The following is a 17,643-nucleotide window of genomic DNA, read 5'->3' as shown; positions in this document are numbered from 1 at the left end:
CCTGAGAACTGAAAGAGCAAATAAACTGGAAGCTCTAGTAATGAAAATCAAGGAAAACTGAAAAAAATAGACTAAGATTAAATATAGAGAAGGAAACTAATGATTACATTCTAAGACAACCAGCCTTAGAACTGACGAGATACTGACATAGTAAATAATTTGTGCTTTTAGGATTTGACAGTACAGGAAGCAGAAGTCAAGAAATACTCTACAGATCGCCACTTGGTTAGAGAAGCAATGAAAGCCTTGGAAAAGATATTCAGATGCCCTGACATGACTGAACCTACAAAAACCTGCAGGCAGTGGTTACCCCATGGTAATATATAGAAGTGAAATTTGGACTTTGAAGTAGCAGGATTGTATTTGTGCTGTTGAACTTTCATGTTAAGAAAAATACTTCTCAGCATATCATGGATAGTCAAGAACATCAAATAGATCATAGAACAAATCAATCCACTGTTCTCACTCAAGGTAGAAATGGTCTGGATCAAAATCTCACACATTGGGCACATTATATGAAGACCCAGCTTCATTGAGAAGTACACAATACTGGAAAAAGTAGAAGGAAAAAGAAGAGGATGACTAACATTAAAGTTGATGGTAATTATATCTATGATGGGTGAATTTTTGGAAGACTTAAAGGCCTGGTTGGGGACAGGTCATTCTGGAGAAAGTCAATCTACATGGTCACTAAGAGCTGACATGTCTTGGTGGAACACAAATCAAATCAGTTGTTTCAAGACAGAATAGATATGCCTCTCTGAAAGGAGCTACTTACTACCCCGGGAAGTGCACCTTCCAATGATCAACCTTGAAGTTTGCACTTCATGTATCATCATTGCTAAGCATTTCTCTTCAAGGTAAAGGTGCAGCTGACTCAGCGGTCAAAGTTCTCTTTGCCCCAGATGCTATGTGATTGTTTATTAGGAGTGTTTGTACCTTTTCTGACTAACCCATTTTATTAAAAGGCACATACTTGAAGGAGGTGCAGCTCCCTATGCATCTGAGGAAATCAGCTGTAGCTTATTAAAGTGTAGCTTTTTATTAAGAAAAATTGCATGGCTGCCCAATTGCTCTTAACTACTCTGGGTGGCTTACTTAAAAATAGTCAGAAAAGGTGCTAATTTTCTACCTTTCCTACTGTAGACCAACATAACTTACTATTTGATCCCAGAGAGCATAAGATAGATATTTCTGCTCGCTTATCTAAAACAGGTCATATTCCGAGATCTTGTTAAACAAAAGCCAATAGTCATTTGAGAAGGAACTAAGCCCTGTAATATCACCCTAAGTCCATGCAATAGTGGTATAATATAGGTGATGTATTATAAAATTCTTATATTTCACAAACCAAATATTCTAGATTTAAAAAATGTTAGGAAACATGAATTAAGAGCCCCAGTGGTTGCAGTGGTCAGAATGCAGCATTGCAGGCTAACTTTGTCCACAGCCTGGAGTTTGATCCTGATAGGCTCAAGGTTGATTCAACCTTCCGAGGTTGGTAAAATGAGGACCCAGATTGTTGGGGGCAATATACTGACTCTGTAAACTGCTTAGAGAGGGCTGTAAAGCCCTATGGGGCAATATATAAGTTCTATTGTTATTGCTAATTCCTGGACCACTTTTAGCACCATAAGTAAAAAAATTACCAACCCTCCATCAGAGGCAGAGTATGGGAGAATCAGTTACGTCCTTCATTTATAGTCCCTTTTCTCATAACTATTTCCAGATGCTTGAAACATGACTATCATGATCTCCATGATTTAAAGCTATCGTACCTGCACTAATGCATGGCCGTTAAAAATTCAGCTTCACCTTCATAAACTTTATTCACAAATTAGCTGGCATTCCTATTATTGATTATCTGTTTGATTCAGATTTATGAGGTACAAATTGGAAAAATAATTGTCCCTCTCCTTCCTAATTTTACTAAAAAATTAAAGAGCTGTTGATACTGCTGGTTATGAGCACAGCTGAATGGCACCCTTCCAGTAAATAAATGCACATCAAAATGTGAGTTTTCTTTGGTTCTCTTTCAGTTCAGTAAAAAAGAAGGGGGGGGGAATAGAATCTGGAATATGTCTCATGTTTATAATATCTTGGCTTCTTAGATTTTAAAAGAGAGCAGATTTTACCATCCACATTTTTGTGGGCCTACTCAAAAATAAGAGATTAAGTTTAAAGGGTTACTTCTGTATATCTGAAGTGTTCAACTTGATGAGGGCTGTCAGTACTGTTGTGTCTTTGATGATATACTGCCAGGCTGCCGGGCAAGTTCTTGCCTATGCAAGGGAATAAAACAATTTATTCTAGGCCCTTGCAAATGATAAAAATGCCTCCCCCATGGCAAATAGGTTTTTACTCACTATCAAGAATCTTTATGGCAATAGAGGCTTGGAAGTGAAGCTTCTGTTTTAATCCAGGTTAATCCGATCCTGCCCTCCTGACCTTCCACAAGAGCTTAAAAACCTGGCTCTACCAGTTGGCCAGGGACTCCCAATGGGGGAGCCTCATCTTGGACGTAACTGACAGGTGAGTTACTGATCTCACCTTCCCCCTCCCCCCCGCTTATCCTATTCCCTCCCTCCCCATCTGTTAGTTATAGCTGTTAATTTGTATTTTTGTAGTGTTTTATTCTTATTGTATTCATGTAGTTGTATTGTTTGTTTTTAACACTGTAAGATGCCCAGAGTTGTGAGATGGGTGGCAAACAACTTTAATAATAAATATATCCAGCCATGTGTTAATATGAAATTCCCCCCCCATTAAATAAACACTGGCACCTTCTCTTCCTGCCTTTTGCCCTCAACTGCCAATCTTCATCCTTGTCCTCTTCCTTCTCAGTTGCTGCTCTGCCTGGAATTTTCCCCCTCTTACCCTTTGTGAAAAAGACTGGAATTTCCCAACAATTGCAGTTAGTCATGTCTCATAACAGTCATTTAAAGGCCGCCAGAAATTGTGAATTCTCTCTTTAGGTCCATGCAAAGTCTTGTCCAATAAAGTTTCTTTTTTTTTTTTTTTAACTTGAACATTTTCTTGGAAAAATATTTTAATGCCAAAGTGTTAGCTTTTTAGACTATATGAATACATATCTCTATCTCTAGCACTAACCTGCTTGTGTTTCTGGATCATTGTTAATTTGTGGCAATTCATTGGAGAAGTCCCTGCAGTTTGCTTGGCAAGATTTAAGAAGTGACTTGCCATTTCCTCCTTCCTAGGGCTGAGAGAGATTGGCTCAAGGTCGTCTAGCTGCCTTGGTGCCGAAGACAGTAAGTACTAGGACTGTCAATCCCCTGTTTCTAGCTGGTGCTTTAATTACTGCAAGCTGGCTTTCTTAGGAAACAAGCAAATATATGCACTCTTGGCTATATACTAGTGGTAAGTCAGCTAATTTGTATTTCAACCTTATCCTTTTTAAGTTATACCAAGGTGCAGAGACCCTTGAACTCTTGCTCCCATCAGTTCAAAATAGCATGATTGACAGACAAGAATGATGTGAGCCACAGTACAATGACATCTGAAGGACTATAGGTTCCAACCCTGAGTTTTAAGATACACACAGTATCTTCTAAAATTGCCGGTATAATTGATACAGAGATAGATAAAATGAATAGTTGCACAAACTTCATGGTAAAAATTGAACATCCCTTCACACAATAATCTCACCTTTTACATTTTATGAAAAGCTTATGAGACTTTAGAGGGTCATGATGTGCTGCTATGCAAAAGAACAAATCTCTAAATCCTCCTAGTAGGATATTCACAGTTGATCTATTATAGCCAGTCCCAGCAGTAGTAATTTAGGATTTTAATTTCCTCATTTGTTCCACAGGCTTGCTCTATTCAGCTAAATGGTTCTTAACAAAACTTGGCAATGCAAAGAATTTTTTTTAATGGTTTGTCCCATAGGTGTTTATTGGCAAGAGGTAGGGAAGAGAAAGAAAAAGAAACAGAATGAGCCAATGGCATGTTATGCAGTTTTCAGAAATCAATTAACTTCACTCAGAAATGATAGTAAATGTCTAGCTAAAATATATTTTCCAATATATGAATGTAAACCAGAATTTGGCCATTTTATACATCTGCAGCAGCATGTCCTCTTTATCTTATGCAAAGGATTCACACTTAAGACCCACTACATTCTGGATCTCAAACAAGACATGTCTCTTTCAAAGCATATTTGGAAGCTTAGGTGAAAAGTCTGTTTTGCAACTAAATGCAGTCTTAGGAAGTTTTAGCTAAGTTAATTTAGCCATCCATATGATTTTCATGGTAAAAATGCAAGAGGTCTTTACTATTATCTTCTCCCTGGCAGTAGGAATTGAAGTCTTTGCCATTGTCACTAAAGTGATTATCCATCTCTTCCTATACAGTTACTTGCCCTATACATATGGCTGGTAGCTTCAGCTGGGGAGTTGGGATGACCTTCGGGTCTTGGATTATTACCCTGCTGAGAAAATACACTTTTGGTATATACCTGGTCATATTTTGGTATATATTCTTGCCTCTAGACTAAAGCTAATGTGTGTCTTATGGTTCAGAGCATCTTATAGAGCAAAAAATATGGTACTAAAGATCCGCTGCCAATGAATATTAATAAAATCCATTGTTAGGTCAATCACTGTACTACCTAAGCAATTTATTAATGACTTCATGAGTTTATGAAGTATCTATGTTTAGTGTTAATCCAGGCTGCAAGTTTTTGTTTCTCTTGCTGCCTGTATATAACTTTTCCTATCCCATTACAAGTTTTGGTGCTGAAGTGGCTTCTGCCTTTTTTGATCAACAACACAGAGTCAGCACTGAGGTATAAAATTCACCACTATGTTACACACTGTTTTTTCTTTAAATGATGGTTATTATTTCTATGAGTTGTTTGTGCATACCTATCTATGCCTTATAACATACTCTGTTATGATGATGCATGTTTTCCTCCGTTTGTTATTTTGAGGCATTGATGAGGCAATCCTTCAAATGGGAGGGGTGAAAATGTGGCCACTACAGAACACCCCAGCATGGTAGACTGAGTCCTCAATCCTTGTCTCCCAGAACCATTTAAATCCTTCCATTCTGGCCCTGCCTTTTATCCTGGAATAGCAGCTTGGTAGTTCCTGCTGCCATCACCTACTTTCTAACAGGTGTCATAACTGGTGTGCTCTCTCCCAATTTTAGATGTATGAGAGACACCGCCTTGTAGAAGAACAAAACTTCTCTGTTTGGAAAAGGAAGGATTAAGGTATCTCCTGAGTGTCCAGCTATGTTCTGAATGCAGGCTGGCCACTCACAGCACAACACAGTGCAGCACAACACAATTGCATTTTGTACCTTTGCTTTGAGGTTTTTTTTGTGTCTGTAGGACTGCCTGCTTCCCCCATTTTAAGAGGCAGAAAAGATGGCAGCTCCTTTAAGAGGCTCTTGGTATATGCTTCTTTGGCTCTATGAAACTCTAAGATGCAAAATTAATTACTCAAAATGTTGAAGTATGGATATGCCCTCTGCATAATCACATTCCTGGCTCTAAACTGAGTTATAACATAGATTATTTTAAAAAGTTACTTTGGTGCCTACACTCCACCAGAACGTCAAAATCTAACTTAAGTAGCAGTTCTTGATACAAAGTCCTGTAAAAATGTATTTTTTTTGACAAATGGGGATGTGATTACCTTTTTTCAGCCATTATTTTTATGAGTATATTCAGTGACAAGAAGAAGCTTGTTTCCAAGACAACAAGATTCAAACGTCAACAACTGACACCTTGAAGAGAGGCAACTTATCTTTCAGTTCTTTGAAGAAACTCACAATTTGATGGGGAAAATGCCAAAAATAATTAGAGTATCTTTGTAAGCCCCATAAGTGTATCAGCTGTAAATATTTTCTCACCAGAAAGCATGAAAATCAAATCAAAGCTTGAGTATGATCTACTCTGCTAAGTATTCTCTCTCTCGTATTCTCTTTTTGTTTCTCTTTTTCCCCGTTCATAGACATAGACACACACAAACCACACACAAAAGCACTGGAAGAGGAGGAAAAATAGAACCATCTCAACTGAGAGAATACTAAAAGAAAAGAAAAAAGTTAAGCAGCAGCTTTGTTACTTGATGGAGCATTCTAGTAAAATAGTAAGTGGGCAGGGCAATCAAATTTAAAGCAGTATTCCCTAAAGCAAGGTCAGCACTGCTAGAAATGTTCATTTCGTTTTTATTTGCTTTTCCTGTGAGGTATCCTCCCTGGCTATAATTTCCAATTCTTTATGTGGAGATCAAGAGATTTGTGCTGTGCAGCATAAGAATCAATTCAGCCAGTCTGGCAGCATGCCAATCTTTATTACATTATTTGTTACTCTTGCATTATTGCAGAATAAAATAACTGCTCTATAGGACAAATTAGTTACTTTTTATTTCCCCCACCTTGACCTTGAGTTCCAAGCACCCACTGCTTTCTCCTCTGCACCTGTATGCAGATAATGATTTTTCTGTGTTAGAAAAAAAAAGAGAGACGTAACTACAGAATCTGTGCCAAAAGAAATTATTGATTCTATGGTGGGGAACTAACCAGCGGGCTAATTCCATTCTGCAGCAGTAATAGTTAAAGCAAACTGGGGCCTTGAAATTGCTAGGATGAAGAGGCCAAGCAGTTTGTACACAAGTGGGATAAATAACCTTGCAAGATTGGAACTTTACAGGTGGTTAAGCAGGGCTTCTTCTGTACAATTGACCTCTTGCATTTTTTATGGCATCACATTTCCGCACCTGTAAAAGAAGAATTAAAGCTAAGGTTCCATAGAATCAATATTCATCCATCCATCCATCCATCCATCCATCCATCCATCCATCCATCCATCCACTCACTCGTTCCATCGTAACCTCAAGAGACCTCCGGCAGTTAATAATAATAAAAGCATCCAAGCAGATATCAAAATGAAAACATCTATTTATTTATTTTTTTATTTATTTGATTTGCCAATTGTTTACAAGATAATAAGTATAAGTGTATACATAGTTGTGAATACATGAAATGGGTACATATAAGAAAAATAAAGAAGAATAAGAGAAACAATAGGACAGGGACGGTAGGCACGTTGGTGCGCTTATGCACGCCCCCTACAGACCTCTTAGGAAAGGGTGAGGTCAATAGTAGACAGTCTAAGGTTAAAGTTTTTGGGGTTTGGGGAAGAAACTACAGAGTCGGGTAGAGTATTCCAGACATTGACCACTCTATTGCTGAAGTCGTATTTCCTGCAATCAAGTTTGGTGCGGTTAACTTTGAGTTTGTATCTATTGTGTGCTCTTGTGTTGTTATGGTTGAAGCTGAAGTATTCATTGACAGGTAGGACATTGCAATGTATGATTTTATATACCATGCTTAAATCAGACCGAAGACGGCGTAATTCAAGGTTTTCTAGTTCTAGAATTTCAAGTCTGGTGGCATAAGGTATTCTACAACGAGTAGAGGAGTGGAGAACTCTTCTTGTGAAATATTTCTGGACTTTCTCAATTGTGCTAATATCAGATATGTAATGTGGGTTCCAGACTGATGAACTGTATTCGAGTATTGGTCTAGCAAATGTTTTGTATGCTCTGGTTAGTAGTGTGATATTACCAGAGAAAAAGCTACGTAGGATTAGGTTAACAACTCTTAATGCCTTTTTGGCTATGTAGTTGCAGTGGGCTCTAGCACTTAGATCATTAGAGGTGAGTATTCCAAGGTCCTTTACAGAGCTTGGGTCATCAACAAGATCTTGACTATTCAGCTTGTATTTTATTGTCTGATTTTTTTGCCAATATGTAAGACAGAGCATTTATTTGTTGAGATTTGAAGTTGCCATTTGTTTGACCATTCTGATACATAGTCAAGATCTTTTTGTAGGGTAGCTGTATTGTCTGTGGTATTGAACAGCTTTACATCATCAGCGAAAAGAACGCAATTGCTCTTAATATGATCACAGAGGTCATTTATGTAGAGTATGAAGAGAGTTGGTCCTAGAACACTGCCTTGGGGACACCACTATTGACAGGTACAGAATTTGATAGGACGCTCCCAATTTTGACTATTTGTTGTCTGTTTGCCAGGAATGCTTCTATCCAGTTATTCAGTTGTCCAGAGATACCATAGGATTTTATTTTTAGTAAAATAATAGTCATATGGAGTTAGTTTTATGGCGGAATAAGAAGTAATGTTGTCATCCAAATTATTTCCCAAATATTCTATGGAAAAAATATTTTAACCAACTTCCCCAAGCTAAAGTTTTAACCAACTCCCCAAAGCATAATTTGAGGAGAAAGTTTGGCAATGAGGATCAGAATCTCCAGGTCTCAACTTCCTTTGCCACATAAAAGTGAGGAACCACCAGCTTCAGTTGTGGGGCACCAGTTGCAACTCTAATTGGAGCAAGAAGACTCGGTGCTTAGTAACTTGGGAACTTAGGAACTAGCCCTGAAGTAGCAGGTCCACTACTTTGGTTTCCTTCTGAATTCAGAGTTACTGCTGGATAGGGAGACAGAGGCCATGGCTGGGTCCTTTCCCAGCTTCAGTTGATGCACCAGTTGGAGTCTATTTGGAGCAAAATGACCTCATGACTTGGTGCTTGGGAACTTGAAGATCTCTTTCTCCAACTGGGTACAATGTGTCCCCTTGAATAAGTTATTCAAGGTTATTCAAGGAGACGCATTGAACCCAGCTGGAGAAAGAGGTCCTCAAGTTTCCAAACAACAAGTCATAAGGTCTTTTTGCTCCAAGAAGAGCTACAACTAGTGCAACCAGCTGAAGTTGGGAAAGGACCCAGCCATGGTCCCTGTCTCCCTATCTAGCAGTAACTCTGAATTCAGGAGGAAACCAAAGAAGTGGACCTGCTACTTCAGGGCTAGTGACACTCTGCTGAGAATCAACATTGGAATCAACAGACAACCTCCATGCATAAATCATAAACCCATCTTGCTAGGGCACAACTTCAGTTTTGATGTTCATTATCCTGAGTTAATGGATAGACCCTCCAGGAGCTCTGTTGTTTGTGAATGGAAGTTGTCTGTCTTCTCTTTGCTTATTGTAGCAATCACAGGCTGGTATAACTCTGCCTAATGAAAGATACTCTGGACAACCTATATCTCATTCCTGGATTTCTAACTGCATAACTATCTCAGCTATGAATTTTATCATCGTTTTAAAATTATTCTTATTATCTTTATTGTTTTAAATTGGACAATTTTGTTGTGCTACATTGTGTTTGCTTGTGAGTCAGAAAGAGTATATGTAGATCAGGCCTGTAAAACTGGCAGTCCATGGGCTGGATACATCATGTGCAGGCCATGCTCACCCCAGCTCTGCAAAGGCAAAAAAATGTCGCAATATGTCATGTGACACAATCGAGTTTGACACCCATGATGTAGATCAGTGGTGGGATTCACTTTTTTTTACTACCGGTTCTGTGGGCGTGGCTTGGTGGGCATGGCAGGGGAAGAATACTGTAAAATCTCCAGTCAGAGGTGGTATTTGCCAGTTCTCCGAACTACTCAAAATTTCTGCTACCGGTTCTCCAGAACTGGTCAGAACCTGCTGAATATCACCTCTGATGTAGATAGTTCTCAACTTATGACCATAATTAGGACTGGAATTTCTGACATAAGTTGGGGTGGTCATAAAGCAAATCATCATGTAATTGAACCTGATTTTATGACCATGTTTACTGCATTGTTAAGCGACTCCAGCTTTCCCGATTGACTTTTTTTTTTGTCAGAAACTAGCTAGGAAGATTGCAAATGGCAACCATATGGCCTCAGGAGCCTGCAAATGATTGTAAATCTGAGTGAGCCAGTTACCAAGTGGCTAAATTGTGATCATGTGACCAAGGAGGTAGCACCATGGCTGTACATTAAGGACAGGTCATAGATCACTTTTTCTGAGGCTATTGTGACTTTGAACCATTGTTAAACAAATGGTTGTTAGTTAAGTATTATCTATATGTCAGATGGGCAGCTATATAAATTGGAATGCAGTATTAACTTTTGTGGTTATGCTGTGATCCTCATTTGATTGATAAGATTCATAAAAATGGAAGGATTTTAGTTATTGAGATGAGCACCAGCTCTGGATGTAAAGCAAAATTAAAACATCCCAGATAGATTTATTTTATTTTTTATTTTTATTTATTTTTATTTGTCAATTGCTTACAAGATAATAGGTATAAGTAAAGAATTGGGGGAATATTATTTAATGGGGGTATTTTTTTTTTACAAAAAAGTAGATATGTTTTTTTGGGCTTAAAAAAAGACGGTTATTATATGTAAATTATACATAGTTATGAATACATAAAATGGGTACATATAAGAAAAATAAAAGGAACAATAGGACAGGGACAGTAGGCTCATTGGTGCGCTTATGCACACCACCTGCAGACCTCTTAGGAAAGGGGTGAGGTCAATAGTAGAAAGTCTAAGGTTAAAGTTTTTGGGGTTTGGGGAAGAAACCACAGAGTCAGGTAGAGTATTCCAGACATTGACCACTCTGTTGCTGAAGTCATATTTCCTGCAATCAAGTTTGGTGTGGTTAACCTTTGAGTTTGTATCTATTGTGTGCTCTTGTGTTGTTATGGTTGAAACTGAAGTATTCATTTACAGGTAAGTCATTGCAATGTATGATTTTATATACCATACTTAGATCAGACTGAAGACGGCGTAATTCAAGGTTTTCTAGGTCTAGAATTTCAAGTCTGGTGGCATAAGGTATTCTACAATGAGTAGAGGAGTGGAGAACTCTCCTTGTGAAATATTTCTGGACTTTCTCAACTGTGCTAATATCAGATACATAATGTGGGTTCCAGACTGATGAGCTGTATTCGAGTATTGGTCTAGCAAATGTTTTGTATGCTCTAGTTAGTAGTGTGATATTACCAGAGAAAAAGCTACGTAGGATTAGGTTAACAACTCTTAATGCCTTTTTGGCTATGTAGTTACAGTGGGCTCTAGCACTTAGATCATTAGAGGTGAGTATTCCAAGGTCCTTTACAGAGCTTGGATCATCAACAAGGTCTTGACTATTCAGCTTGTATTTTATTTTCTGATTATTATTTTTTGCCAATATGTAAGACAGAGCATTTATTTGTTGAGATTTGAAGTTGCCATTTGTTTGACCATTCTGATACATAGTCACGGTCTTTTTGGAGGGTAGTAGTATTGTCTGTGGTGTTGAATAGCTTTACATCATCAGCGAAGAGAACGCAGTTGCTCTTATTATGATCACAGAAGTCATTTATGTAGAGTATGAAGAGAGTTGGTCCTAGAACACTGCCTTGGGGGATACCACTATTGACAGGTACCGAATTTGATAGGACACTCCCAATTTTGACCATTTGTTGTCTGTTTGACAGGAATGCTTCTAGCCAGTTATGCAGTTGTCGAGAGATACCATAAGATTTTATTTTTATTATATATATATATATATATATATATATATATATATATATATTATATATTATATATTATATATTATATATTATATATTATATATTATATATATATAAATATATATATATATATAGATGATATATATATAAATATATATATATATATATATATATGATATATATATATATATATATATATATATATATATATATAATATAAATATACAACTATACAAATATACAAATATACACATATACACACACACACATATGGCAGATGAGATTCTGCTTAAGTTTCTTAAGTTTCTTAAGTTTCTACAACTTTAATATACAATACATATATATATAATAATACCGAACAAATGATATGCCATATATATATATATATTTATATTTATATTTATATTTATATTTATATTTATATTTACATTTACACATATTTATAATATAAATATATAGATAATATTATAGATGGCTCTCTAGCTTTTGTTTTAACATCATCCGCTAGTTTTTTCAGTAGCTTAGGATACAGTTCATATGGTTCTGAAAATGTAAACTGATTTGAAGAAAAGAGATATTTCCTGACCATGTACCTATCAAAGAAGGGAAGGTCAAGAATGCTGGACTATAAAAGCTACTGTCAAACTTTCTAGGATATATAATGCAAGAATCTTAATACATTCCAATTTATCTTGATGTTTTATTACTTGGAATTTCCTGAGCTCCCTTGCAAAGTTCTTTTATTTGTACACTTCAGGGTGGTTTTTCTCCAACTTCTGTTGCAGCTACTCAGATAGAGAGTGCTTAGTGCAAAAAATAGGAGTGTACGGAGTTCAAAATAGAATGTAGATCAGTTACACCTCTTTACTATGGAGATTTCTTATCAGTGGGTGAACAATAGGGTGGTGATTAGAATGTGATTACAGACAGGATGTGTGCTCTGAAATCCAAACTTGAGTTAATTTGCACTTTTATAAAGCCGTACTCCAGATTTTAAAAGCAAGCTTAGGGCTAAAGTTTTAAACTGAGTTTAAAATCTTCACCTAAACTTTACTTGCATACCAAGCAGAGGTGGTATTCAGCAGGTTCTGACCAGTTCTGGAGAACCGGTAGCAGAAATTTTGAGTAGTTCGGAGAACTGGCAAATATCACCTCTGACTGGCCCCGCCCCCATCTATTCTCTGCCTCCCAAATCCCAGCTGATTGGCTCGGTCTTCTTTTGTTGCCCTGCACAGCAGAACGGAGCTGAAAAGCAGGTTAGTGGGGTGAGGAGGGAATGGGATTTTGCAGTATCCTTTCCCCTTGCCATGCCCACCAAGCCACACCCACAGAACCGGTAGTAAAAAAATTTGAATCCCACCACTGATACCAAGTTATATTTACAGTGACAGGCATGTCTACATTACCAAAGGTTTCCAACATGTCTAGTACTCTCTTCCTCCAATGACCAAAGGAAAGGAGAATATCAGAATCTCATGTAAGTTTTCTGTCCCGTCTATTTCCCCAAGATCCATTCAATTGGTGAGTGAATGTTTGTCAGCAAGATTCACAACATAGTGGCATTGTCTGTTCAGATATCCAGAAACATGACCTTTAATTTTACAAAATGAATTTCGATTCCTTGGACTAAAAAGAAAGAGGAAAAGATGAGCACATGATACAACTCATAGGGAGACCAGATAATTTTTTTGGAAATAAAAAGGTAATAAGATAATAAGAATGTCACTCTAGCAACACAGAGCAGAGAAAATCCTCAAAAGTAGTTAGTCTATAAGAGGCACATGGATACCCCCTAATTAATATCAAAGAGCAAGATGTAAAATGTATTTAGAGAATGGTTGTGGGTTTTGTACTAGAATAGGAATGTTTCCTATTACAACAACAAAAAAAGATAATCAGCTGTTCTAACCTTCCATTTTAACGTGAATTCCTCAGAGTACTGCTGGACATTTACATGCAGGGCAGATGAGCTTTGGTCCTCCTGTTCTTCCATATAAATAAATCATTCATGATGAAGGAAGTTTAAATCGGTATCACTCCACCTCCTATTGTGGCTATAAAGGGACTAAAAGACATGAATACCAGCCTGGGGGGCTATGCAGCATACAGCATAAGCTATGTTACAATATATACACTGTACAAACTGATGGATTGGAAAGTGTTCCCATTATAGTCAGGCTCATAGCTCCTCCTGACCTCCTTACCCATGAGAAAGAGAAGAGAGCTGCTCATGAATTTATGATACTTATTGTTGAAATAAATCAACTATAGCCTATCTTGAAAGGGGAAATCCTCCTTCGCGTTTCGGACCTGAAAGTTATGACTAAAATTCCAATGATGCTTATTTCTGCATAAGATTTCCAAGTCAATGCAGAACTATTTTGATAAGAATATAGAAAACTATAAATCAATTTAATTCATTTTGTTCAAGACACAAAACAAAGAATAAAACAAAGAGAAAATGTTTTCTCTCAATACAACGAAGTCAACATTTTTTTTAAAGCGACCCATGTGAACATATTACCCAATAGAATCTGAGGTCATTTGTTTGTTTGTTTTGCTAGCCTTGCATTTGGATGGCTCCCATGCAACATTACAGTATGAAAAAGAAAGTTAACATAAGAGTCACCAGATGATCCTGGGACAAAATAATAGAGGAAAGCAGGGGTGGGATTCAAATTTCTTAACAACCGGTTCTGTGGGTGTGGCCTAATTTGTGAGTGTGGCTTAGTGGTCATGTGACTGGGTGGGCGTGGCTTGTTGACTGGGCACAGCTAGGTGGTCATGTGACTGACTGGGCGTGGCTAGGTGGTCATAAGTGGTCCTTTCTTAATGGCCTGTTGCTTAGCAAGTGTTCTAATTTATGACTGACCTCCCCAGAGCTACTTGACCTGTTTTTGGTGTTTTGACAGCCATACATATACACACGCACACTTATGAACAGTTACAACATCCCACACAGTCTTGTGACTGAGGTTTTCTATGTTTTTTGTCAGTTTCCAACAATTCCTTCTGGTTTCTGGTTAAAAATGCCCATTGGGGAAAATGGACTTGTTTAACAACCAGTGTTTGCTTAATGACCACAAGGTTCACTAAACAACCATGGTGTTTGCCTAACCCAGGGGTCTGCAAACTTAAACACTCAATGAGCCATTTTTCTATTTTCTTTTAAACAGGTATCTCTCTGCCTTTCTTTCTCCCTTTCTCATCTCTCTCTCTCATCTTTCTCTTTCTTCCTCATCTCTCTTTCTCTTTCTTCCTCTCTCTGTTTCTCATTTCTCTTCCTCTCTCTCATCTACAACTGCTAAGATTGGAAGCTGTTTTTTTATAATCCTATTTCTTTGCAGTTTTTTTCACATACATTTGTGTATATGTATCCAATATTCTTTCTTCCTTTCCACTATGTATTCAAAATGGGCAATTATTTTATGTGTGTGTGTGTATATGTGTGTTATGTATGTGTATGGATATGTATATATATTTCACTTTTAATGTGTGCCAGTGTTCTTACAGTAAAAAAGTGACAATAAAAGTTATCTTATCCTATCTTCCTTCTTTCCTTCCCAACCCCATTTCTCCCCGCACCCTATTTTGTGTTGGCTTCCCAGCCAAGTACTTACCAGGTCTGATCCTGTTTAGCTTTCTAAAATCAGTCTACTGAAATAAATACCAAACTTAAACTGCCCAATAATTTACCCACCATCACTATTTTGCACCTGATTTCAATGTAAACAGCCAATCTGCAGCATTACTAAATTTTGCTAGGCATTTGCTGCATGTTTCTCTCTTCCTTGATGATCTAGTCCAGAGGTCCCCAAACTTGGCAACTTTAAGACTTGTGGACTTCAACTCCCAGAATTCTCCAGCCAGCAAGTTTGGGGACCCCTGATCTAGTCTTAGCTAGGCAAAACAGTCTGGAGTCACTGGCAAGAGCAGCTCAGTGTGGAGAAAAGTTGTGCATCTCCCCATATTCCTTTCTTTGTGAGCAGCCTCGTCCCATCCTCCTCATTTGTGAAGTGTGCTACATTTAAAGGTGCTGCTCGTGGTAAGAGGAATATGGGGAGATGCGCAACTTTTCTCCGTACCAAGAGGCCTGCTCTCTCTCTCTCGCCTCCACTCTTCGCGTGGAAAACAATCAGTGGGAGCAACAGTTGAGGCAGTCGGTCACCCATCCCGGGGCTCACGCTCACCATACCTGCAGGGGGTGGAGGATGCAGTGACAGCGAGGTGGCAATGGTGATTCTGGTGGCATCAGGGCTTCCGAGATCAGTCCGTCCCTCTACTACCATCCATGCGGTCGCACATGTGGTGCATCAGGGCTTCCAGGCTCTGCTCCCTGCAGCCGCCATCAGCTGCCCTGGACTCGATCAAGGGGCACCTTGCTGACATGAGCCTCTCCATGTGTTCTTTCCTGCTGCTGTTTTTGGGAGAGCAAAAGTTTCCCAGCACAGCAGAAAGTTTCCAAGCCCCTCACCCCTATTGGAAATGGCTCCCAGGCAAGCAGAGAGAAGTAGGATTCAACCTGGCTTGCTTCTCTGCTTGCCCAGGAGCCATTTCTAATGGGAGGGGGAGACTTGGAAGCTTTCCGCTGTGCTGGGAAACTCTTGTCTCCCATCAATAGTAGCAGGAAGGAATGCGTGGAGGCTCATGGATGATCCAGCCAGGTTAGCAGCTGCTTCTATCACCTGCTGCTGTTTTTTAAAAGAGCAAAAAAGTTTCGCAGCACAGCGGAAAGCTTCCAAGCCCCCCCCCCATCAGAAACAACTCCTGGGCAAGCAGAGAGAAGCAGGATTCAACCTGGCTTGCTTCTCTGCTTGCCCAGGAGCTGTTTCTAATGGGAGGAGGGGAGTTGGAAGCTTTCCGCTGTGCAGCAGCAGGTGAGAGAAGTAGCCGCTGACCTGGCCGGATTTTATACCAGCCTCTCCAAGTGTTCCTCAGAGGAAGGCAAGTGGTGGGGGGAAGGCGACTGGTGGCAGCAGCAAAAGGCAAGTGGAGGGGGCGAAGGCGACCAGCAGTGGCAGCAAAAGGCAAATGAGGGGGAAGGCAACCGGGGCTTGCAGAGCTTCACTCACCCAGGGAGATCAGTAAAGGCAGGGCTGCAGCGGAAGGCAGGCAGCAATGGCTGGCCTGGTGGGCACACAAAAGCAGGCTGCAGGCAGCAGTGTTGCGCATGCGTGCAATGTCACACATACATGATAAGAACTGATGGGCAGGCAGCAGAGAAGTGGACAGAGAGGGGCAGGGCCAGCCAGAGGCCCGATTTACCAATTCTCTGAACTACTGGGAATGGTAACAACTGGTTCTATAGAACTGGCCAAACTGGTAGAATCCCACTCCTGGAGGAAAGATTTATTTTTTTTTGGCTGTTTTCATGAAAGGAATGATTTGGCAACATAGAAAGGATGGATTCAACAGCTCCGAGAGATAATTATATGAGGAAAACCTCAAAAAGTTGCCCATGAGCCACTTGGTTAAACACCCCATTAGAGAAAAGTTGAGTATAATCCAAAATGAGTTTTGGGGGAAAGGAAATAAAAATAAATAAGCCACAAAGTGACATATAAGCACATTGCAAAGTACAATAGACAATGCCAATTGAGTGGCTAGGTACCTGCGTGTGCCAGACATATATGTCTCTTCAAATATAACCACCTAAAGACTGAAAAAAAGGGCAATGTTGTCTTAAAGTGATTGGTACTGTTGGGAGCACTGTAATAAATGAAGATTTTATTTCTGTGGTACAATGAATGCAGTGTTCGTAAAATACTTTCCCCCTAAATGTCATGGAATATGTTACTCTAAATTCAAGGTCATCTTGTTTCTATTTATCTTTTTGCTGATGAAATAACTTTAGAAAAATGGTTGTTTGCTCTGAAAAATATTTGTACAATTCAGTGAATGCCAAGTTCATTTCCATAGTAATCATGTTTTTTTTCCAGGAAAAAAAGGCTCCATGCCAATGAGTATCTATTTAAAATATACACAAAAACCTATTTCCTTGCATTGGCTGCAGTTCAACCCACCTGTTTTGTATATATGCTTACCAGTAAACTCAGTGCAATATAGATATCTGTTATCATGGCTTTAGAATAAGGTTATGCACATGTTCTATCTCAATGTGAACAATATTGTTAATTTTATCTATGAAAATCTCACTAAAAATCAATTTCCAAGTGTTGTCAGGTTGAGCAGGAGATAATAAAGTATTCTTGGGGTTCGGAAGAGCTGTGTTCCCCCCCCACACCTTG

General features: G+C 38.8%; 1 long non-coding RNA gene across 1 annotated transcript in view; it reads left to right on the top strand.

Annotated features, from left to right (window-relative positions):
* Positions 1 to 17,643, top strand: part of LOC148133422 (uncharacterized) — a 189,378-nt gene that overhangs the window by 23,996 nt on the left and 147,739 nt on the right. The window lies entirely within an intron of this gene.

Source organism: Notechis scutatus, chromosome 1 (assembly GCF_049901735.1).
Source record: "Notechis scutatus isolate UNSWTSFEM ecotype Mainland chromosome 1, rNotScu1.2, whole genome shotgun sequence".
NCBI classification, from domain to species: domain Eukaryota; kingdom Metazoa; phylum Chordata; class Lepidosauria; order Squamata; family Elapidae; genus Notechis; species Notechis scutatus.
The sequence above is the reverse complement of the archived record's forward strand: the minus strand, read 5'-3'. Positions and strand labels throughout refer to the sequence as shown.